Source organism: Podarcis cretensis, assembly GCF_951804945.1.
Source record: "Podarcis cretensis genome assembly, chromosome: 16".
NCBI classification, from domain to species: domain Eukaryota; kingdom Metazoa; phylum Chordata; class Lepidosauria; order Squamata; family Lacertidae; genus Podarcis; species Podarcis cretensis.
Genome location: NC_137186.1, coordinates 6,322,988 through 6,341,102, shown reverse-complemented (window position 1 = coordinate 6,341,102; position 18,115 = coordinate 6,322,988).

The following is an 18,115-nucleotide window of genomic DNA, read 5'->3' as shown; positions in this document are numbered from 1 at the left end:
TCTCTGACCAAACCATGTTTGCAAAAATAAATAATAATAACGCGTAGATTATGGGAAATGGGGCAGATTTGGGGAAGGGGCAGGGAGAGGAGAGGGCAGAAGTACGGTTGTGCAACCATGTGATGAGCAATTGAAGGAGTCAGGCATGTTTAGCCTGGAGAAGAAAAAACTCAGACATGATAGGATAATAATTAATAATAATAATAATGAATAATGTTATTTATACCCCGCCCTCCCCAGCCAGAGCCAAGCTCAGGGCAGCTAACACCAGTAAAATTACAGTAAAAACATAATGTGGGGGGGGGGGGACCCAATTTAAAATACAAGTTAAAATGCAATTTAAAATGCAACCTCATTTTAAAAGTAGCCCATAGATCAAAACCATAAGGGGAGGGAAACATAAGGGTCAGACTGAGTCCAAACGAAAGGCCAGGCAGAACAGCTCCATCTTGCAGGCCCTGCGGAAAGATGTCAAGTCCCGCAGGGCCCTAGTCTCTTGTGACAGAGCATTCCACCAAGTTGGGGCCAGTACTGAAAAGGCCCTGGCCCTAGTTGAGACCAATCTAACCACCTTGCGACTTGGGACCTCCAAAGTGTTGTCATTTGTGGACCTTAAGGTCCTCCGTGGGGCAGACCAGGAGAGCCACCTTCAGGTGCCCACAAGGGCTGCCACGTGGAAGATGGAACAAGCTTGTTTTCTGTTGCTCCAGAGCGTAGGACCCAAACCAATGGGTTCAAACTGCGAGAAAGGAGATTCTGACTAAACATCGCGAAGAACTTTCTAAGAGCTGTTTGACGGCGAAATTTGGAGTCTCTTGGAAGGTGCTGGACTCTCCTTCCTTGGGGGTTTCTAAGCAGAGGTTGGACGGTCATCTGTCAGGGATTCTTTAGCTGCGATTCCTGCATTGCAAGGGGTTGGTCCAGATAACCCTTTGTGGTCTCCTTCAGCTCTACAGTTCTATGATTCTAAGCATAAATCCCGGCACTAATGCAACAGCTTTGTGGGGTCCTGTATTTGTTACACCTGTATGTTCAGCATTTATGTTTTTATTTTAAAGCTCTTCTACTGAAGGAACTTGGGGACGATGCGACAAACATCTCTATAAATTATAGGCTTGATTCCTAACTCCAGACCCAACATCTCAGGAATGTTGTTGTTTTTAATTTGCTTGGCCGTTTTTTCAGTAATTATTATTATTATTATTATTATTATTATTATTATTATTATTATTAATATCCCACCCTTCCCAGCCGAAGCTGGGCTCAGAGCAGCTAACAGCAGTAAAAATAACACAGTTTACATAAAATCACAATCAATTAATTGAAATGCATTCTAAAATCAATTCATTCTAAAATAAATTCAGAGTCAAATTAATGGCTACCATTGGGCTAGAGTTTTATGAGGGTTACAGAAGGAGGGGGTCAGACTGTGCCTTGGCCAAAGCCTGATGGAACAACTCTGTCATGCAAGCCCTGCGGAAAGATGTCAAGTCCCACAGGGCCCTAGTCTCTTGTGACAGAGCATTCCACCAGATCAGGGCCACGGCCGAAAAAGCCCTGGCTCTGGTTGAGGCCAGCCTAACCTCCCTGTGGCCCTGGATCTCCAAGATGTTTTTGTTTGAAGACCCTAAGGTCCTCCGTGGAGAGGCGGTCCTGTAGGTACGAGGGTCTTAGGCAGTATAGGGCTTTAAAGGTTAAAACCAGCACCTTAAATCTGATCCTGTACTCCACCAGGAGCCAGTGCAGTTGGTATAGCATTGGGTGAATGTGATCCTGCGGCAAAGACCCCGTAAGGAGTGTTGCAGCGGCATTCTGCACCCGCTGGAGTTTCTGGGTAGCCCCACGTAGAGTGAGTTACAATAATCAAGTCTGGAGGTGACCGTCACGTGGATCACAGTGGCTAGGCCAGAGCGAGAGAGGTAAGGAGCCATTTATTCCGTTTATGAATCACGTCTCATAAAATATCTCAGAGCAGTTCCACGGGGGGGGGGGGGGAGAGAGATCAACAACAGAAGCAATCGAAAACAATTCCATATGTAGAAGCAATTTACAATAATACAATCATACCTCAGGTTACAGACACTTCAGGTTACAAGTTTTCGGGTTGCGCACCGTGCCGAACCCGGAAGTACCGGAACGGGTTACCTCTGGGTTTCAGCACTCGCGCATGTGCAGAAACACTAAATTGCGCTTTACCCATGTGCAGAAGTGCCAGATCGTGACCCGCGTGTGCGTAGATGCGGCACTGTGGGTTGTGAACGTGCCTCCCACACAGATCACGTTCGCAACCCGAGCATCCACTGTAATAATGATAATAATGATAATGATAATGATAATAATGTATTACTTATACTTATATCCCGCCCATCTGGCTGGGTTTCTCCAGCCACTCTGGGTGGCTTCCAACAGGAGATTAAAAATACATTAAAACACCAGTCATTAAAAAACAGACTGGGATTAAAAGGCTCATTGGGAAGGTCTAGAAAGTCCAGGAAAATGACAGGGACCTGGAATGCCTATCTGATGTGCAATGAGTTAAGGAGTTTACAAATGTTGCATTCTACTAATGAGAGCCATGCTCCAACAACTGGGAGTTCAAAAGCAGTTTGAGGGAGCCTTCCCAGCAGATGGCGCCGTCTCCATTCCATTGGTAGCTGGAACCGCTGAAAATTGCTGGCTGCCTACAGACTTCTGTTGACGTGCAGGACCAATTAAAGTTGCAATTTTCTGGGCGCAGGGAAGATTCACTGACAGAGTTTATGTTTGATCCCAAATCTGGAAAACAGTTCGGAGAGCAACTTAGGTAACCTGAGTTTTGATACCAGCAAAGGCCAGCAACGTGTAAGCAAAATTAGCAGGTTGGAAGGAATAGAACAGGGTTTCCCAAACTTGGGTGTCCCAACTTTTTTTTGGACTACAACTCCATCATCCCTGACCGTTGGTCCTGTTAACTAGGGATGATGGGAGTTGTAGTCCAAAAAGTGCCGGAGACCCAAGTTTGGGAAACCCTGGCCTAGAGGAAGAACCTTGTGGTTCTATCTGTTATTTCTTTGGGGTTTGTGGAAGTCCATCACTCTAACGGTCTCTACTCCACGTCCGCAGTGTGCCCATATCAAAATTTGAAATACTCCGGGGTCATGTCGAATTTAGAAGGAAGAGGAGGAGAATTCAGAATGAAAAGTTAATCGTGACTTAAGTCCCGCTGAAATAAATGGGACTTAACTAAGGAGGGGAGAGAAACTTGATTCAGTTTTCATTTAAAGCCAAACCCATAAACTTTGCATTTTCTGAAACAATGCGCAAACCAAACCAAAGCACAACTGTGCTTTGAAATTTGCAGTTGTCCAAATTTTATGATGCAGTTCCCCAAACGATGTTTCCAAAAGCACATATACAAGGGGGAAACCTGCGTAAAAAAATGACTATATTAGTGAAAATAAAATACAAAATGCATTAAATGACGAGGAAAAGTTTGCAAAAATGTTAAGTCAAAACTGTGCACAAAATATATGTTCGTTAGGAAAAATTTTCCCTAAAATGCTGTTGAATTTTCATGGGGATTTGAAAAAATATCTGTTAATTATATATATATCCCGCCCATCTGGCTGGGTTTCCCCAGCCACTCTGGGTGGCTTCCAACAAAAGATTAAAAATAGAGTAAAACATCAGTCATTAAAAACTTCCCTAAACAGGGCAGTCTTCAGATGCCTACTAAAAGTCAGATCATTGTTTATTTCTTTGACATCTGATGGGAAGGCATTCCACAGGGTAGGTGCCACTACTGAGAAGGTTGAGAATGACTGTGGAAATGTGGAGAACTGGATTTAAAGTTGCAAATCAATAGAAACGGAGAGAAACAGAGTTGACAGATCCTTCCACCCTCTAGACCCAACAGAACAATCCTGCCTGAGAGAAGTAAGTCTTGTTGGATTCAATGGGACTTCCTCCCAGGTAAGTAAGTGTGCGCCTCAAAAGTAGCCAAAATGGCACCCTCCAGACATTGCCAGACCATCGGCCACATTGGCTGCACCTGATGAGAACTGGGAGTCCAACAACATCTTGAGAGAACCTGGTTGGTTGGCTATCCCTGGATTGCAGTCTATGGGCAACTAAGCTGGTCTGAAGGACCCAATTCAACATCACAGCTGTTACTCCTCCTACACTGTTGTTGTTTAGTCGTTTAGTCATGTCCGACTCTTCGTGACCCCATGGACCAGAGCCCGCCAGGCACTCCTGTCTTCCACTGCCTCCCGCTGGTAGCTCATGCTGGTAGCTTCGAGAACACTGTCCAACCATCTCGTCCTCTGTCGTCCCCTTCTCCTTGTGCCCTCCATCTTTCCCAACATCAGGGTCTTTTCCAGGGAGTCTTCTCTTCTCATCAGGTGGCCAAAGTCTTGGAGCCTCAGCTTCAGGATCTGTCCTTCCAGTGAGGACTCAGGGCTGATTTCCTTCAGAATGGATAGGTTTGATCTTCTTGCAGTCCATGGGACTCTCAAGAGTCTCCTCCAGCACCAGAATTCAAAAGCATCAATTCTTTGGCGATCAGCCTTCTTTACGGTCCAGCTCTCACTTCCATCCATCACTACTGGGAAAACCATAGCTTTAACTATATGGACCTTTGTTGGCTTGGTGATGCCTGTTGTCTTTGTCCATGGAGTTTTCTTGGCAGGGATACTGGAGTGGCTTGCCGGTTCCTGCTCCAGGAGGATCACGTTTGGTCAAAACTCTCCACTATGACCTGTCCATCTTGGGTGCCCTGCACGGCATAGCTCATAGCTTCTCTGAGTTATCCAAGCCCCTTTCGCCACAGCAAGGCAGTGATCCATGAAGGATTTACACTGCAGTAACTCTGTCCTGAAGGGGAAAGAGGGTCCCCTCTTTTGGGTCACAATATCCTGGAGAAGCTGGAATGGAACCAGGGCCAGATTTAGGTTTGATGAGGCCCTCAGCTACTGAAGGTAATGGGGCCCTTTATATGTCCAGCTGTCCTTTGTCAACAACAAATTGTCGCTTTTTGTGTTGAATATATGTTATATTGTAATTTATGGACCTAAAGCCATTTGCACATAACAAAATATGTATTTTACCAAAGTAATTGTTGAAAAGTCCATGCAGAATACAAAGTCCATGCAGAATGTAGGCACTCTATATATAGAAATGAGCAAATCAATGATATTTTAGGGAGCCTACACAACACAAAACACTACATTGCTGTATGTAGGCTTAATTTGTTTCTTATATTCTGGAAATATACATCCAGTTGTTTGTTTCCTTTAAATTTTTTTTTTTTGGGGGGGGGGCTGTGGAGCCTAGGACTTGCCAATCAGAAGGTCGGCGGTTCGAATCCCCACGACAGGGTGAGCTCCCGTTGCTCGGTCCCAGCTCCTTCCAACCTAGCAGTTCGAAAGCATGTCAAAGTGGGCAGGAAGGTAAACAGTGTTTCCGTGCGCTGCTCTGGTTCACCAGAAGCGGCTTAGTCATGCTGGCCACATGACCCGGAAGCTGTACGCTGGCTCCCTCAGCCAATAAAGCGAGATGAGCGCCGCAACCCCAGAGTTGGTCATGACTGGACCTAATGGTCAGGGGTCCCTTTACCTTTACCTAAGAGAGTGGGGCCCTAAGCTACAGCTTGTTTAGCTTATACATAAATCTGGCATTGGATGGAACCCACAGCTGTTTCACAGCAACATCTTCCCTTTAAGAGCTCAGAATGAATGAACCCTCCCTCACTGGGAATGTGTGTGAAGTGTCAAGGTGAGCACTAGGTGGCGCCATAGCATGCTGGACAGCGCATTTTGGCAATTTGTTCCGCTCCGGAGTCAAGATGAACTCAATGCTTGATTTATTTGATCTGATATCTTACGCATCATTCACCACGAGGTGCCATGGAAGGGGGCGGTAGCTCCATGGTAGATAACTCTTGTAAGACAATAAAATACAGTGGTACTTTGGTTCTCGAACTTAATCCGTTCCAGAAGTACATTCCAAAACCAAAACATTCCAAAACCAAGGCGCAATTTCCCATAGAAATTACAGTCATACGTTGGGTTACAGACACTTCAGGTTTTTTATGTTACTGACCGCCGAAACCTAGAAGTACCCGAACGGGTTACTTCCAGGTTTCGGCTGTTGCGCATGCACAGAAGTGCTAAATTGCACTTTGCGCGTGCACAGAAGCACCAAATCTCAACCCGCGTGTGCACAAACGCACCGTTGCGGGTTGTGAATGCTGCGGGTTGTGAACATGCATCCCACATGGATCAGGTTCACAACCCAAGCGTCCACTGTAATGCAAAATGGATTGATTCGTTCCAGGCTGTTGAAAAACTACCCCTAAAATGCTTCTCCCCACGGCCCCAATCAGCATGATCTTTCAAGAATATCTCTTGATCTTGATCTCTGTCTCTCATGTCAAAGCAGCTGGGCTTCAGAACACTGCCGGGAGGTTTCTCTCCACTGCCCCAATCAGCGCAATCTCTCTAAAAACGGAAGCAAAACACTAAAATCGGAAGCTCAGGACATGTTCGACTTCCAAAACAAATTTGAGAACCGGAACGCTCCCTTCCGGATTTGCGATGATCAGGTTCTAAGTTGCTCATGAACTAGGCTGTTTGAGAACCAAGGCACCATTGTACAAGATAAGAAATAAAGGAAGCAATGCAAATACTGCAAAAAAATATAAATGTGGATATTTAACCCAGTGGCTGGCGTCCATCTCCAGTCTTCAGCCAAAATGCTGCAGACACACTGTGGACCCCCTGGATGAAGCTTGGGGTCCACCATTTGGGCACCCCTGACCTTTCTTGAGTGTTGGCCAGCCATAACCTCTTTAGAAGGTTGCAAAAAACCCTTCTGTGAGCTTAAGGGCCTACAGATCTATCAGTTCTGATTTCCCTTCCTTTCTTCTTTTTACAAACTCAAGTTTGGGCCATCACATTTTTGCATCAATTCCTGATTTATGTTCTCAGCGTTCTATTCATCATTTCTCCAAATGGGGAAGTTCTGTGGATCCAATAGAATTGTACAGTTGGAGGTAAAAAATATATACAGTGGGACCTCGGGTTAAGAACTTAATTCGTTTTGGAGGTTCATTCTTAACCTGAAACTTGTCTTAACCTGAAGCACCACTTTAACTAATGGGACCTCCCACCGCTGCCGCGCGATTTCTGTTCTCATCCTGAAGCAAAGCTCTTAACCCGAGGTACTATTTCTGGGTTAGCAGAGCCTGTAACCTGAAGCATCTGTAACCTGAGATACCACTGTATGTAAAGGTAAAGGACCCCTGGACGGTTAAGTCCAGTCAAAGGCGGCTATGGGGTTGCGACGCTCATCTCGCTTTTCAGGCCGAGGGAGCCAGCATTTGTCCACAGACAGCTTTCTGGGTCATATGACCAGCAGGACTAAACTGCTTCTGGCGCAACGGAACACCGTGACGGAAACCAGAGCACAGGTGGCGCTGTGGTCTAATCCACTGAGCCTCTTAGGCTTGCTGATCAGGTCAGCGGTTCGAATCCCCGTGACGGGGTGAGCTCTCGTTGCTCTGTCCCAGCTCCTGACAACCTAGCTGTTCGAAAGCATGCCAGGGCAAGTAGATAAATAGGTTCCACTGTGGTGGGAAGGTTTAGAGTTGGAAGGGACTCCAAGCCTTGCCTAGTGCAGCCCTCGGAAATGCAGGAACACGCAGTTCAATGATCTATAGCAGATGGGCGCCCAACCTCTCCTTAAAAATCTCCAAAAAGGAGAGTACATCATCCTCCAAGGGAGTCTGTTCCACTGTTGAGCAGCTCTTATCATCAGGAAGTTCTTCCTAATATTCATTTGCAAATTTCTTTCTTGCAATTTGAATCCTTTGGTTTAGGTCTTTTAGAAGACATCTGAAGGCAGCCCTGTTTAGGGAAGCTTTTAATGTTTGATGCATTACTATATATTTTGTTGGAAGCTGCCCAGAGTGGCTGGGGAAGCCCAGCCAGATGGGCGGGGTATAAGTAATAAATTATTATTATTATTATTATTATTATTATTATTATTATTATTATTATGTCCTCCCCTCTGGAGCAGCAGAAAACAAGGTTGCTCCATCTTCCATGTGGTACCCCTTCAGATATTTGAAGACAGCTATCATCTCTGCTCATCTGAAGGGCTGGTAGCATATATCTATTTTTGCAATATATAACGCTTTTAAAATATTGGTTTTGCTATTATGACACATTTTAAAAATTATTTCCCCTAATATATGCATTTAAATGCATCCTCCCCACTAATATGAACATGCTTTGTTGGAGATCTGCATTGCAAAACAGAAGCACAAATTTTGATGCAGAACTGAATTTTGAGTTGCATTGAGTTTGGGGGACTGCAAATTAGGCAGGTTTGCATTAAGATGCAAACGGAACTGAATTTCTCTTCCATCCCTACTCAGAAATAACATCGCATTGAACCAACAATTTCAAACTGCTGTTTTCTGCTGAACCATGCTGGATAATCTCTTGAGAATCTGGTTTAATTTTAAAAACAAAAACATCTTTTTTTTAAAGAAAGTGTTATGGTTTCCACTGTGTAAGAATATATATAAACATTAAAAATAAATAAATAAAAGCCTACAGGATACAGCAGGGAGAAAAATACAGAGTAAAAAGTGTAAAATTACACACACACACCCATTGAAAAACAAGGGCAAAAGGTTTAGATCTTAATAGCCCAGTCACATGCTTTTACTGAGTGGGTAGGAAAAGTGTTTTAATATTAAGAACTCAAAAATTTCTTAGAACTTTTCTGGCTTTCCCCAAAACTCCTTGGGAAATCCCACCCACACAAGTTTCTGGGACAACTTTCCATCTCACATAATTTCAGCTGACCTAAAAAAGAATTACTTCAAGATCCTTGACCAATGGTACTTAACACCCTACAGATTAAATTTAATATATAAGCTAGCATCAGAGAAATCCCGGACCTGTGAATTGAGTAAAGTGGGCTATATAATCAACTTTCAGAATTGCTCTCAGTTACAAACATATTTGAAATCTGTCCAGCATAATATTTCTGATACAGTAAGATATCTTATGGTGCTGGAGGAGACTCTTGAGAGTCCCATGGACTGTGAGAAGATCAAACCTCTCCATTCTGAAGGAAATCAGCCCTGAGTGCTCACTGGAAGGACAGATCCTGAAGCTGAGGCTCCAGTACTTTGGCCACCTCATGAGAAGAGAAGACTCCCTGGGAAAGACCCTGATGTTGGGAAAGATGGAGGGCCCAAGGAGAAGGGGACGACGGAGGACGAGATGGTGGGACAGTGTTCTCGAAGCTACCAGCATGAGTTTGACCAAACTGCGGGAGGCAGTGGAAGACAGGAGTGCCTGGCGTGCTCTGGTCCAGGGGGTCACAAAGAGTCGGACACGACTAAACGACTAAACAACAACAAGGATATCATATACCGTTAGGTCCTAAAATATTTCTGCTTAGTTATCTGAAGGTCGTTATCTCAGAAAATGATCGAGAAATAGTAATTTTATAACTGTTGCAAAGATAGCTAAGATTTGCAGTGGTGAAGAGGTAACATCGCCTACTGTATGTGAATGGTTTGCGGGGGGGGAGGGGTTCTAGTAACTATGATTAAGTTAAGTTATTATAAAATAATACACATAAATCAACCTAACAGGTTTTTTGGAGGGAATAGTATTTTTGGTAGTGTTTCGGAATAGTAAATTTAATGATAGCGTTCAACTTTTCAGCCTGTTGGAACGGTACGAATATTTCTTAATTGATATTTTGGTTTCCATTATTTAACTTAAATATATTTTTAAAAAAGAAACACCAAATTTTCAGCCCAAAAAGTAGGGAACGTTTGTTGGGAAATCGTAGCCCCAACCAATGTCTAATTGAATGTTTCGTTTCCATTGTGTGGGGCCAAATTGGCTATTTATCCTTCTGTTAATAATATCTCAGGAATGCCAAAGGGGAGCGAGGCTCTCACGCTTTTGCACCATTTCGGCTGAGTTCTCTGGACCTGAGATACCCCATATTATTTACTATCATTTATTCATTTTTAAGAGGCTTTTCAACTCTTGAACTCTCCCATGGAAACAACCAGACCAACTTTCTCTGTTTGCGAACACAGAGAGAATGAGCGGTAACTAATATTTTTTTCCCCAAAGCAAAACAAAACTAGGCTATCCTTAAACACAACACAACTTTTGGGGGGGTGCCCAGAAAAGGACACAGAGTCGGGTTTTGCGACGACACCAAAATGAAATATTTTGGTTTATGGAGCCCGTCAGGATGTGGGATATGACCCCCTTGGGGAACCAAGAATACTCTAAATCACTGGCCTCTCTGAGATGGAAGACGGCAAAGTCGTTTCCATTGTGTTTTCACAGTGACACTGCTCTGGCGACATGTTTTCCTTCCCGAGTTCAGCGGCGCAGGGAGGATTCTGACCCTGGGAACTTGCAGTAAAATGGGGGGAGATGGCTGTCGGGCCATCACCTGGTTAACCAAACAAAGCTCTGACCCTCTTTGCAAGAGAGTGTCCCAGCTTCCATTGCCTTGTGGGGGAGATTTGGGGACAACTTTTTAAAAACGTTGCAACCATCGGGTTCAATCTAGCTCAGTATTGTCTATGCAGCTTAGAATCATAGAATTGTTGAGTTGGAAGGGATCGTGAGGGTTGTCTAAGCCGCGGCAATGCAGGAATCTTTTGCCCAACATGGGGATTGAACCCACAGCCCTGAGATTAAGAGCTTCACAAACTCCCGACTGAGCCAGTAACAGCTCTGCAGAGTTTCAGGCTGGGTTCTCTCCCAGACCTATCTGGAGAGGCCATGGAACGAACCTGGGACCTTCTGCATGGCAAATACCGTATTAAATAGGGTGAGATCTAAAATACCGTATTTTTTGCTCTATAAGACGCACCAGACCACAAGACGCACCTAGTTTTTTGAGGAGGAAAACAAGAAAAAAAATATTCTGAATCTCAGAAGCCAGAACAGCAAGAGGGATCGCTGCGCAGTGAAAGCAGCAATCCCTCTTGCTGTTCTGGCTTCTGGGATAGCTGCGCAGCCTGCATTCGCTCCATAAGACGCACACACATTTCCCCTTACTTTTTAGGAGGGAAAAAGTGAGTCTTATAACGCAAAAAATACGGTAGCTTGCTTACTCTACCACTGAGCTACAGCCCTTCCTTCTTCATAATGTTATCCAAGATGTGGTGCTCCTCCTTCCATCCATGAATGATTTCCTTCCACTCTTCCATTCTGTCATTTCCCCGTTCTTTCTAGAGTTGGCCAAGAAGTGGGATTCCTTCTTCCATTCTTGGTTGAGTTCCTTCCATTCCCTCTTTCTTCGGTTTTTCATTGAGATTCTTCTGTGCTCTCTGTATTCCATTCTTATTCTTATTCATTTATTTACTCTGGGCAGCATCCACCAAATTAAAACCCCAAAATCCTTGAACATTAAAAACCTCCCTGTAATAATAATAATAATAATAATAATAATAATAATAATAATGTTGGGTGGCTCCCAACAGAATATTAAAAGCACGATAAAACATCAAACATTAAAAGCTTCCCGATACAGCGCTGCCTTCAGTTGTCTTCTAAAAGTCAGATAGTTGTTTATTTCCTTGACATCTGATGGGAGGGCATCCCAAAGGGTGGGTGCCACCACCAAGAAGGCCCTCTGCCTGGTTCCCTGCAACCTCACTTCTCACAGTGAGGGAACCACCAGAAGGCCCTCAGCGCTGGACCTCAGTGTCCAGGCTGGACGATGGAGGTGGAGATGCTCCTTCAGGTATACAGGGTGAAAGCTGTTGAGAGCTTTGAAGATCAGCACCAACACTTTGAATTGTGCTCAGAAATGTACTCCTCTTTGTAGAGTTCCCCAAGATGTGTGACTCCTTGCACCAGGAGAGACACTCAAAAAAAATTACGCTGCTTCAATGCCATCTCAAAATTCTCTCCTTCTAGATGGCCTTTGGCGTAAAACAAGGATAAGTAGCATCTCTGACCTTACAGTTGTTATTGGATGTTCATCTCCCAGAAGCCAACATAGCCCAATGGTCAGGGATGAATGGAGATATAGGCATGACTGTTCCACATTCTTGATTTGTTGTCCAAATCAAGGATAAGGAACATGTGAAACCCCCCAGAGGCCATTGGGCCACCAACTCCCAGCTGCCAGCAAGGCCCGTTGGTCAGAGGTGATGGTGAAAATAGTAATCCCTACAAGATCTCAGACCCTCAAGCATCCCTATTTTCCAGGGACAGTCCTGAATTTACAGTTACCATTCTGGTTTCTAATTTTATCCCGGAATGTCCCGCTTTTCCTTATTAAGTCCCTATTTTCATCAGAGAAATGTTGGAGGCTATGGAGTTACCCAACCCAGAGCCTTCTGTAAAAGCAAGTTTTTTAATGTTTAATTATTATATTTTATATGTTGGAAGCCTCCCAGAGGGGGGAACCCAGTCAGATGGGCAGAATAATAATAATAATAATAATAATAATAATAATAATAATAGAGGGTTTTAGATCTGGAGAGCTGCAAATGTTCCCTATCCACAGCCCAGGTGTATGACGGTTATTTTATCCTGCAATATGCCTTTATCCACAATGTGCTGCTGTTTCTTTCAACATTTGTCATTTTAATATTTTGCTCTTTTTTAACCGTTAGCAATTTATGACTTGGAAAAAAAGAAGTCTTGCAGTCCTAGAGCACTTTAGAAACAAGTCTCTTAATAAAGACACGTTTCACCTCCTCTACAACCGGCGAGGTGCGTTAATGCTCAATTAACATATCATCGGATCATTATGGTTTGCTAATATATCTTCAGCTAAAAGAACAAAGGGCCTCACTGCTCTTAAAATAGCACAAGGCAGCCTATAGCTGTGGAATCTGCAGGAGACATCAGCCCAGGGGATGGAGAACACATACACACACACACACACACACACACACACACCCTGTCAGGTCAAACTGCACACTGTCAAGCACACAGTTAAAAATATACGATACGATACAATACGATAATCTTTATTGTCATTGTCCCATACAGAACAACGAAATTGAAAATCTACATCAGACATTCGGAAACCAACAAGCCTGCTATCCCAGCCTGGTTAGCCCCCTAAAAAGTCTGATACCCCATAATTAAATACAATATACTCCCATAGAGACTACCTTACACTGCATTTAAAACCCAGATCGCATTTGAATAGAAACTGTTTCTCAGGTGGCTAGTCCTAGTCTTTATAACTCTGTACCTTCTTCCAGAAGGCAGAAGCTGAAAGAGATCATTTCAGGGGTGCGCACTATCCTGCGCTATCTCTGCAGCTTTCTTATGGCACCTGGAAGCGTAGATTTGATCCAAGGTGCGAAAAGTGCACCCAATTATTCTCTCCGCAGTCTTTACAACCCTGGACAGCATTCTTTTTCCCCTGACTGTGCAGCTCCCAAACCACACACACAGACCATAAGTTAATACACTCTCAACAGTGCAATGGTAAAATGCCATCGACAGGTCCTTTGAGAGATTGTTTTTCCGGAGGATTCTCAGAAAATATAACCTCTTCTGTGCTCTCTTCATCAGGCCTTTGCTGTTTTCTCCCCAGGTAAGGTCATCGCTCAACTGCATTCCCATGCGCTTGCAATTATAATGGCAGCCACGAAACCCCACACCCCACTTGGATTCAGTTATAATAAGAACATCAGAAGATCCTGGCTGCCGGATCAGGCCCGAAGGAGGCCCATCTAGTCCAGTATCCTGTTCTCATACTGGCCAAACAAATGTCTGTGGGAAAGCAGGATCTAAGCACGAAAGCAACTCTCCCCTCTTGCAGGTTCCATAAACTGGAATTCAGAAGCTTTGCTGTCTCTGACTTTGCAGATGGCCAGCAGCCTTTAAAGACATCAAGATTGGTGGCCTTCCGTGTCTTCTGCAGGAGCGATTTCCATAGTTTAAGCATGTGTTGCATGAAGAAGTCCTTCCTTCTATATGTCCTGTATCTTCCGACATCCAGCTTCGTTCAGGACTTCTAGTGCTGCAAGAGAGGGAGGCGTAATTTTATAAACTTTTTATCGTGTGTGTTGTTGTTGTTGTTTCTTAAAGATACCTCTCCAAACCATTTATCCTGCTTTTCCAGTCTTTGCAGACGGCCTCACAAGAAGGGACTTAGTTTTTTAAAAAAACACAAAACCTGAAAACAAAGCCTGCGCTAAATTGATGGATTCAGCAAAAGGAGTGTATTCAAGCAGATTAGGGACCAATTGGTTTCTTTCCCCCTTAGTTCCTTTCCCTCTCTCTCTCTTCTTTCCCTTCACAATGCCACTCACAGGGCTACCAAACTCTCGGCCCATCTCCGAAGCAGCCCAGCCGCCTTTGGGAAACTCAAGGGCTGAGATCATGCAGGGAGACCGCCGGGGAATCAACTGGGTAAGCCATTTGTGGCAAGCAGGAGAGGGAGGGAATTGGATGTTTGCTAGATTTTCTACGAAGATACATTGCTGGTGTGATTTCCCCTTCGTTCTTGGCTCTGAACAGGGAGGAATCTTCGGTCCCTTTCACCTAGTGAAACGTAGATCCTGAATTCTATTGCAATGTGTGTTCTGTCTTGGATGCTGAAAGTAGTGTGTGGTTTTGTTTCCTTCAAATATTTACTCGTTTTGATTATTTAACCTACGCTTCTGGGTAATTGATTTGATCAAATGTATGTGATTTGTAAGCGAAATGCATGCAATATGTAAGCGATTTGATCAAATGTATGCCTGTCGTTTTGCTCTGGGGAGCCTAAGCTAAGCAATTCAGCTGAGTTCCATAACGGCAACCAGGAATGTGAAGACCTGGCCTTTTCCGCAGAGGAAATATGGGTTTGAATTGCGGGTTTGTGAGATGAATAATCGCAACAACCGAGGCAGGCAGTCCCAGGCAGGAAAAGTTGTTGGTGTGCATTTCTGTGCACGATATGGTAGGGAGAAGCTTTTATCAAAAAACACTTGCTGGCTGGCACTGGTGTGATTGTGATAATATGAAGTTTGAGTCTCTCACTGTGGAATTTCTGTGCCTTCGCCCCACCCACTCAACCTTTTGATGCATTGTTGAAGGAAACTGTAGGTTGTAATCTCTTTGTAATCCCTTTTTGGGGTCATTGGGAAAGACCCGGAACCCCTGGAGGTCCAGCGTTGGTCAGTGCCGATGGTCTGATTCAGACAGAGGCAGCTTTCTGCCTCACCTAGTTGGTCTCAGTTCTCTGAATGCACTCTGCAAAAGCAAATTCCTGCAGCTGTGTGTGGAGAGATCTTGGTGTGGACCTGAGCAGCTTCTTCTGTCCTCCTGCAGTCTCGCTGGAGCTCACTCATGAATCCGTTCCATTCTGCTTTGTGTGGGTCTTTATATTGGAAGGATGTACAAAAATGTCTGCGTTTCAAATCGTACGCATCTTGCAAGCCTCTTGTATCCACCCCCCCCCCCACCCCGCTCCTAATAAGATATGCACACTTAAAACCTAAACACTTTTCAACATAAAATATATACTTTCCAGTGCACTGGTTCGTTTTTTAAAAAAAAGTTTGTGCAATTTTTTTACATATAATATGTATTTATTTTATTTTTTTTGCACACTTTCCCTGAAACTGGACTGGAGAACCTGGAGGCGAAAACCTGGGAGTTGTTTTCCGATTGAGAAGCAAACGGGAGAGTAACAGATTAGGTCAGCCCACTGCAAAAAGCAAAATCCTCCCCCATCTCTAGAAAGAGCCAAGTAATGTGTCCAAGAATCATTTGCTTTCCTGTTATCTACAAGCCTTCGGATATTTGTATTCATCCGGTTTTGTCTTTGGGCAAAACAACAGGTTGTTCTGATGGGGGAAAATGCCTTCACCCAGGGGGGGAAACTAGACAGGCAGCTATTGTGTGACTATTACAGCTAGCCCAGGACTATTAGGCAAAGTTGCAAATGACACCATCCCCTATCGCATGGCCTCTCAAGTTATCATGGTCCTGTATACCTAAACGGCCTCGGTCCTGTATACCTGAAGGAGCATCTCCACCCCCCATCATCCAGCCCAGACTCTGAGCTCCAGCTCCGAGGGCCTTCTGGCAGTTCCCTCACTGTGAGAAGCCAAGTTACAGGGAACCAGGCAGGGGGCCTTCTCGGTAGCGGCACCCGCCCTGTGGAACGCCCTCCCACCAGATTTCAAAGAAAACAACAACTACCAGACTTTTAGAAGACATCTGAAGGCAGCCCTGTTTAGGGAAGCTTTTAATGTTTGATGGATTACTGTATTTTAGTATTTTGTTGGCAGCTGCCCAGAGTGGCTGGGGAAGCCCAGCCAGATGGGCGGGGTATAAATAATAAATTATTATGATGATGATAGCTGAGGCCGTGAACATTCCACAAGTGCCTGTCCTCCTCTCCTTCACAGTGAAAATGCAGCAATAATGGGTGACATGACTAATTTTCTGCCTACCAATGGCACCCAAAACCAGCCACCTGAGGGAGCCGCCTCACTCTACCCAACGTCAGAGCCGGCCCTTATGAATATTCACCTCCTACTAGGGATGTGAAAGAATTCCGATGAAAACAGAAAAGAGAGAGGAAATTGTTAGTGTCCGCTTATTCACCCCATTTCCAGAACAGAAAGCAATGCAGCAAACATGACCGGTATTCGTTGTTGTCATTCTTGCTTTCGGCCCAGAATTGTTACATAATTTGCTGTTCGTCTTCCCCTCTCGATTTGCATCAAGTTTCCTTTGCATTGAATTGAATGGGATGTGATAATGTAATGACAGTGTGAATTATGTAATTTCACCACAGCAGACAGCAGGACAAGTAGTGTCATTTTTTTTTTGTTGGCAGTAGTTGGCCATAGGCAAACTGAAGCTGGACGTTGTGTGTTGCAAATACAGGGAAAATGTTCCCAGTTACATTCCCTGACTTTCTTCCCGTTGCTGCTTCCCTTAACCCTGAATTAGTCAGGCGGGTGGCCCCAACCAATCAGGAACCAAGCAGGACAAAGTCACCATGCAATATCTGACCCAATGAGATCGCCAGAGGTCAGTGCATAACGCAGCCACATGGGTCTGCCTTTCTCCCTAAGTGATTTGAGGTCACCGAGGGCGAACAAGACTAATGTTGATGCAGAAGTGAAGGAAGGTCAAAGTTGCTGGTTTGGGCACCGCTGAAAATGTCGTCCGTCCCCCGTCCCCCCCAGAAAAGTGAGGAGCAATTTAACCACTTCTTTGTATAGCCGTACCGAAAGCAGGGTGGGATGTGGGTGGCGCTGTGAGTTAAACCACAGAGCCTAGGACTTGCCGATCAGAAGGTTGGCGGTTCGAATCCCCGCGACAGGGTGAGCTCCCGTTGCTTGGTCCCTGCTCCTGCCAACGTAGCGGTTGGAAAGCACGTCAAAGTGCAAGTAGATAAATAGGTACCGCTCCGGCGGGAAGGTAAACGGCGTTTCCGTGCGCTGCTCTGGTTCGCCAGAAGCGGCTTAGTCCTGCTGGCCACATGACCCGGAAGCTGTACGCCGGCTCCCTCGGCCAATAAAGCGAGATGAGCGCCGCAACCCCAGAGTCAGTCACGACTGGACCTAATGGTCAGGGGTCCCTTTACCTTTACCGAAAGCAGGGACAGAGTTGGTGATTCCCTACTTGGCAAATGAGAAGATAGACCAGCAAGCAAACCCACCATTCTTGGCCTTCATTTGACACAAATTTCTGAACACATGTTTAGGAGCACTGGATGTGCAAATCTGATGTGCAGAATGCCAAGCATACCACTCTGATGATGTCAGGCCTCATTATCGTGAGTTCTTAGCGCTTGTGTTTTTCTTTTTTTCTTTTTCTTTTTCTTAAAAGGCCTGGAAGCGTTATATTATGTGCATGTAGGTTCAGACCATGATCACTTTCAGAACTGTTCTGTCCAGACTTTACACAGACAGTTTCATGGGCATCCTTCTGAGTTTCCCCCTCTCTTGTGTTTCTCACATCAGATACTAAGGACATACCCTATACAGTGGTACCTTGGGCTAAGAACTTAATTCATTCTGGAGGTCCGTTCTTAACCTGACCCTGTTCTTAACCTGAAGCACCACTTTAGCTAATGGGGCCTCCCACTGCAGCCGCGA